At 36.0% G+C, this 7,300-nt stretch overlaps 1 pseudogene; it reads left to right on the forward strand.

Moving 5' to 3' along the window:
• Positions 1-4,923: 4,923 nt before the first annotated feature.
• On the forward strand, positions 4,924-6,676 carry LOC102539853 (dnaJ homolog subfamily B member 1 pseudogene; annotated as a pseudogene).
• The last annotated feature ends 624 nt before the right edge of the window (positions 6,677-7,300 follow it).

Below are 7,300 nucleotides of genomic sequence, written 5' to 3' on the forward strand. Positions count from 1 at the left end.
TTGGTGCTTTGGTCTCTATGCAACCAATACTTCTGATTTTGGTGTAGGCAGAATAGATAAGCATTTTATATCATACTAGTTGTATTATTTTAACATGTTATAATTCTCTGCAGTTAATTATCATGAACACTTTATTCGTGATTAACATTTTAAAGTCAAGGCTAAGATTTTACTGTATTACATGATGGTGTCATTTTCATATAACACACAGACCATCTGTAGAAAGTCTATGGAATTATGCAATTTAATGATGAACAAGAGAGAATCAGGCTTTCAATTTAAACCAATGATATAAATTCACAATAGTAAGAGTGATTAAATAAAATATATATTATATTTTCTTTTTCTCCTATCTTATTTTATATGCTCTAATCCAGAGGTTTTCAAATTTTTTTCCTATAAAGGGCACACAAGTATTTTAGACTTTGGGAACTGCGTATCATCTCTGCTATATATTCATTTTTTTATACTCCTTTAAAAATGTAGAAAACATTCTTTCACAGGTAGCAATAGAAAAATAGTTCATATGGTTTGGCCCATAAGGTTGTCAAAACCTGGGTTGAACACTGCAAGAATAGATAAATTATTTTTTATTTATCCTATATGCTTAGCGTTCGATCTTTCTAAAGTAGGTAAAACACACCCTTTAGATTAGGTCCTATCTACTATAGGTAAAGTCAACCCCGTGAGTAGAGTCCATAGATGAGACATCAATGTGAGAGAAAGCGAGCTAGCTAGCTAGATCGCTCTATCTATCTATCTATCTATCTATCTCGCTCTCACATTGATGTCTCAACTGTCTAGCTTTATAGCTATCTATCCTCTGCAGTATGCAGAATATAGTGCTATGATAACATTTCCATATAACTAATTTGAATATTGAGACACGTGGATGATAGGAATCAATAGTTTAACTATTGAGAATGTCTGATTCTGGTCTGTTAATACAAAATAACAGTATACCAGAATTAGATATGTGCCAGAACCATATCTGTGATATAAAATAGACATATCAATTCCCCCTAGAAGTGTAGTTTTGAAGACTGGTAGTTATAATGCTGAGAAAAATCACTTAACACAAGGCCTTCCCTGCAAACTCTAGATATTCAATAAATACCAATTTTTCTTTACTTCTAGTAAAAATAAGATTTTAATTACAGTGTGAATTTACTATCCAGGCAGAGTTTTATGTGAAATATTTTCAACACATTACCCTTTACATCCAAATTTATATAAAGCTGAAATCCTTGCAAAATAAAGGTCCTTCTGTGATTTGTTACTGGCATTTTTAACCAGGATCAAATAGCCATTGATTCAGCTATTATAGGTATACATAATTTCAGATGCATCCCATCAGTGCACCAAAGAAAGTACTTGCTACAGGTTTCAATCTGTCAACTAATATGAATAGTATTTAATATACATTGAAATAAATATGACTATAATAAGAAGTCTAAGGCATGGTGCATGTTGTCAGTGAACTAACAGAGCTAGTATTCCAGAATGGAAGGCCAACACACAGGAACAATGCACACAAACTAAAGAAAATGAGGAGATGAGGCAGAAGTGGAGAATGAGGAGGAGAAAAAGGAGGACAAGGAAGAGGAAGAGAAAGAGAAGGAAGAGGAAGAGAGAGAGAGAAAAAAATTAGCAAAATAGTAATAATAATAAGGTATGACTATTATATTTTGCATTAATAATCATCTAAATAACGAGCAACTGAACATACCAGCAAAGTCTTAATGAAAGAGGTGAACTTAATTCAGGCTTTGGGAAAAAATAAAACATAAAAGAACCATTAACTTGTACATGGTGATTAGAAAGCCTTTCAGGTAAAATGATAAGAACAAACTGGTACAGAGAAAATGTGTGTGGCTGTAACACAGGATGATAAGTAAGGAAACACAACAGACTTTCAAAACCAGAGAATATAGCTGGAGAATCATAGGAAAATTAATAGATTCTGATCTGATTCTAAAACATGAAGAATTTGGAACACAAATCCTAATTGTAGAATAGATAAACAAGATTACACTGTATAGCACAGGGAAATATACACAAAATGTTCTGATAAATCACAGAGAAAAAAATGTGACAATGAGTGTGTATATATCCATGAATGACTGAAAAATTGTGCTGAACACTGGAATTTGACACAACATTGTAAAATAATTATACATCAATAAAAAATGTTAAAAAAAAATCCTAGGAATACAAGTCCTAAGTAGTCATTTGAAAAAAGAAATAAATTTTTTATGTTTAGACTTACTAAAGTTCTCTGGTTAGAAAATAGTTTCTAAATTGTTCCTGATTTTAACTAAAATACAATAAAATTTTATAAATGTGAATAATAAGCTAACTTTGGAAGATGAATAAATAATCTTTAAAATGGCATAGTTTCGAAATAATAAAGTTCTGTTGCTTGCCATTGCCTAACCATTCACTATCTAGACCTTGTCTCTGCATCATATTCACTTTGGGATCAGATACATAGACCAGCCAGTTTGGAACACTGTTCTTCACCACAGTAGAAGCTAAAGATCCAGACATAATTTGTTAAGATCATTCATGAATATCATTTTCTACCCTTCTGGTTACCAAGTACCGGCTTTTTTTTTCCCCCTTCAGGTAGGAGACTCTCACAACCATTCCTGTGGAGTCAATCTAATAAATCTCAGCTAGGAATGGAATCACTTTCAAAGGTAGGATCTTGAGTGATAAGCTGCAACTTCTGCATTAGAGAGTAAAGCTGTCCTCCTGATTTGGAGAATTAGAAATGTATGTTACATTAATTGTCCCTCACATATTCATTATAACCCTAGGAGTTAGAGTGAAGGAAAAGAAGAGCTAAAAAAACCAAAAAAAAAAACCAGTCTATTACTCTATGTTAAAGGGTTAGTTTTCTAATGCAAATAAGGAAAGATTCCACTTTGTGTTTTGTTAAGGTGAAAACCTAGAAAATGAAGTTATAATGCTACCTGGAAATAAAGCTTTAACATTGATAGTCTGCTTATGTTCTACAAAATACAAGTAAAAAATTAGCATCTAAAGATGCCATGTTTAATACATTGATTGACAATATTATATTTTTAACCAGCAACTGGGAAGTATTTTCTACCCACTAACAAATTGCTACTATCTTATACCAAGATCTGATGCAAGCTACTGATATCAGGTTCATTTCCACACCATAAACTTTACTGTTCTGGGTACACGGTCTATAACTTTATGGGAACCATCAAATTAGTGCCTATAGTGCTGACGGTTACATTTTTCCTGTGGTCACTTTGAAAGAGGACATCAGCTGAATCCCGTAAACATATTCATATAAAAATAAAATCTGCTTAAAAAAGGACTGCAAAACAACTGACTTGACTATAATCTATTTCATTCACTTCAGTATGGTTCCATTTCTTATTAATTTAATCGATGTCTTTTTTTCCCCAATAACAAATGTAATTGCCTATTTTATAAAAAGCAACTGATACATGATTTAGATTTGAATTGGAAGGGAATTAGGCAGTTAAAAATGTAATAATGAAAACAATACTGTAAAAGATCAATGTCACAGTTGATTGACCCTATGCTTTCTTTGGCACTGTGATTATGCTGGATATACTGAATCTCCAGTGTCTGGTAATTGGTGACTTACTATGCTCCACTCCTTACAGAAACACTGGCCTTATAATTGTACAGGTTTTAAGAATAATGAATTCATGTCACTAGTTCTATTAAATAAATACATTTTAAAGATAACTAATTTTATTAGCATACTCTGTCCCATTCTAGCAGAATTAGTCTGATATTTCTCAACTTGAAAATTTTAGGAATGTAGCCCAATCATTATTTAGTTTAAAAAAAGTCTTAGAATGAAGCAAGATTTGCTACTCATTTTTATTACCCTTAAATACTTCCATCATATAGATTTGATTGCTATATTAATAGACACACTATACCACTTCACTGGAAAGGAATACACTTTTAAAAATCAGGAGAGTAACAAGAAATGTTGAGTATATAGAAGCATATGCTCTCTATCAGAATTATTAAGCAGTCATGCTAACCCTTTGGCGGTCATTACTGCTTATAAGTTTGGAAACTATGATAATTAATATGTATGCCTAATTTGCTTTCAGCAATACTGACCTTACAGAATAAGTTGAGAAGAATCCTTTAAACCTCCATTTTCTGAAAGGTTTGTGAATATTTGTTATATATGTATATACACACATACATATACATATCTCCACCACCTTACTACATAGCATCTTAGTTGCCAAACTTTCAGAACGTCAAAAAATCTGAAAGAAAGTCCCATAAAAAGTAAAGAAAGTCTCTTTTAATTTATTCTGAAATTTTCACACATTGGCTATGGACCATGAGATTGACCAATTCTTAACAGCTCAATGAATTCTCATAGGGAATCATTTTAAATCAAAATGACAGAAGTTCAAATAAGCCAGGATTTTCACCATAGAGATATTTCAGGATTTCAGTCTCTGAGATAAAGATACTTCAACCACAATGACAAGTAACCATGATCAGAGCAAAATCATGTCTTGATGACTGTAGCTCTATAGTATTGTCTGAAGTCTGGGAGAGTTATTCCTCCAGCCTCTTTCTTTCTCTTCAGTAATGCTTTAGCAATTCTAAGTCTTTGATGGTTCCATATAAATTTTATTATGATTTGTTCTAGTTCTGTGAAATATGTCCTGGGTAATTGGATAGGGATTGCATTAAATCTGTAGATTGCCTTGGGCAGTGTGACCATTTTAACAATATTGATTCTTCCAATCCAAGAGCATGGAATATCTTTCCATTTTTTAAAGTCTTCTTTAATTTCCTTCATCAATGGTTTATAGTTTTCTGTGTATAATTCTTTCACCTATGATCGCAGGGCAGAAAAAAAAAGGGGGGGGGGGGGACGGCGACATCTGGGCGGCGGGTTGTAGGCGGGGGCAACGGGCAAGGACTATTACCAGACGTTGGGCCTGGCCCGCGGTGCGTCGGACGAGGAGATCAAGAGGGCTTACCGCCGCCAGGCGCTGCGTTACCACCCGGACAAGAACAAGGAGCCCGGCGCCGAGGAGAAGTTCAAGGAGATCGCCGAGGCCTACGACGTGCTCAGCGACCCGCGCAAGCGCGATATCTTCGACCGCTACGGGGAGGAAGGCCTGAAAGGTGGTGGCCCCAGTGGCGGGAGCAGCGGTGGTGCTAACGGTACTTCTTTCAGCTACACATTCCATGGAGACCCTCATGCCATGTTTGCGGAGTTCTTCGGTGGCCGAAATCCCTTTGACACCTTTTTTGGGCAGCGCAACGGGGAGGAAGGCATGGACATTGATGACCCATTCTCTGGCTTCCCCATGGGCATGGGTGGCTTCACCAATATGAACTTTGGCCACTCCAGCCCTGCCCAAGAGCCCACCCGAAAGAAGCAAGATCCCCCCGTCACCCACGACCTTAGGGTCTCACTTCAGGAGATCTAGAGCGGCCGTACCAAGAAGATGAAAATCTCTCATAAGCGGCTGAACCCCGATGGAAAGAGCGTTCGCAACGAAGACAAAATCTTGACCATCGAAGTGAAGTGGGGGTGAAAAGAAGGGACCAAAATCACCTTCCCCAAGGAAGGAGACCAGACCTCCAACAACATTCCAGCCGACATTGTCTTTGTTTCAAAGGACAAGCCACACAATATCTTTAAGAGAGATGGCTCTGATGTCATTTACCCAGCCAGGATCACTCTTCGGGAGGCTCTGTGTGGCTGTATAGTGAATGTCCCCACTCTGGACGGCAGGACCATACCCGTTGTGTTCAAAGATGTCATCAGGCCTGGCATGCGGCGAAAAGTTCCTGGAGAAGGCCTCCCTCTCCCCAAAACGCCCGAGAAACGGGGGGACCTCATTATTGAGTTTGAAGTGATCTTCCCTGAAAGGATTCCCCAGACGTCAAGAACCGTTCTTGAGCAGGTTCTTCCGATATAGACACCTGTGTTCCCCAAGGACTGACCAGGGACCTTTCCAGAGCTCAAGGATTTCTGGACCGTTCCACCAGTTGTGGAAAGAAAGCTTACATATAGGGCATATTACAGTCCTCAAACCTATGTCGTAGAGTTGTGTCAAAGGCCCTGTTGGGGTTTGGTGAGTCTAGTGAAAAAATGGAGCAAAAAGGCCTGGTAGCCAGGAACCCCTACTTCACTAAGCTGAATACAGTAGCACTTTATGTATACATGATACAGAAAAAGCCAGTTAAACTGTGTCTATAGCATTCTTGACTTCTGATGTAACATAACCATAAAGCCCTAATAGCTCCACCATCTTAAAATCTTCATGTGCTCTGTTTGAATGAGTTAGCACCGTTGTATTTATCTATCTTGTTTCATCTCATCAGAGGAGTTCACTGGCTAATGAAACTAAAGTACAGTATAAAACAACAAGTAGTGGCTTTTGGGTATCAGCAACCATAGAAAAACAATCTGTACCGAACTAAACAATGTGCTACATCACGCTTCTGAACATGTAGGTCACATTAATCCATACTAACACAGACATTTGGCAGAGACTGCAGATACTTGAGTTATTTGAGAAAAACTGTTTTAACTAATGTATTCTCATTGAAGCTCAGCAAACAGTGTATAGATGCATGGCAAAATAAAAGAAAACAGCTTTGGAAAATACTTTGGACTAGAATCTCAGCATTGTGATTTACTGATTTTATACAAGTCTGTTGTTGCTTGCTTTTTTTTTAAATTGTTTTAAATAATGGTTTAGATCTCAGAAAGGATTCTATCTCTAGCAGATATTTCATCTCTGGGATGGGAAGAGGAATGGGACAACCTGACGGTGGGCAATACTATTCAAAGTCCTTTTTCTTGGACTTCCACAATTTAATAGAATAAGTCATATAGTTGCTTAGTTCTTAAATGGGGTAATCAAAATCAGCATCAGATTCTTTAACCATGGTTAACTATAAGAAAGGTCTCTTATATATTCCTGCATTAGCTATGTGGAAAACAATTTGTATTATATAAAATGTTTTGATACAAAATTTAAGTATGTAATTAATAAATGTTAATGATTCCTGCATGTAAAAAAAAGTCATTGTTAACACTTTATCAGGTATACAACAAACTGGAAAAATAATTGAGACTGAATAAAAACCAGCACTTAATATAACAGTTATTTCAAATAAGAAAGATTTTAAAAAGTAATAATTTTTAAAATGGGCAAAGGAAACAACTATAAAAAAGAGTAATAGTAAGTATATAAAAAAATAAAATTCAGGTAAAAATAAACACAGC

This window comes from Vicugna pacos, chromosome 15 (assembly GCF_048564905.1).
Source record: "Vicugna pacos chromosome 15, VicPac4, whole genome shotgun sequence".
Lineage (NCBI taxonomy): Eukaryota > Metazoa > Chordata > Mammalia > Artiodactyla > Camelidae > Vicugna > Vicugna pacos.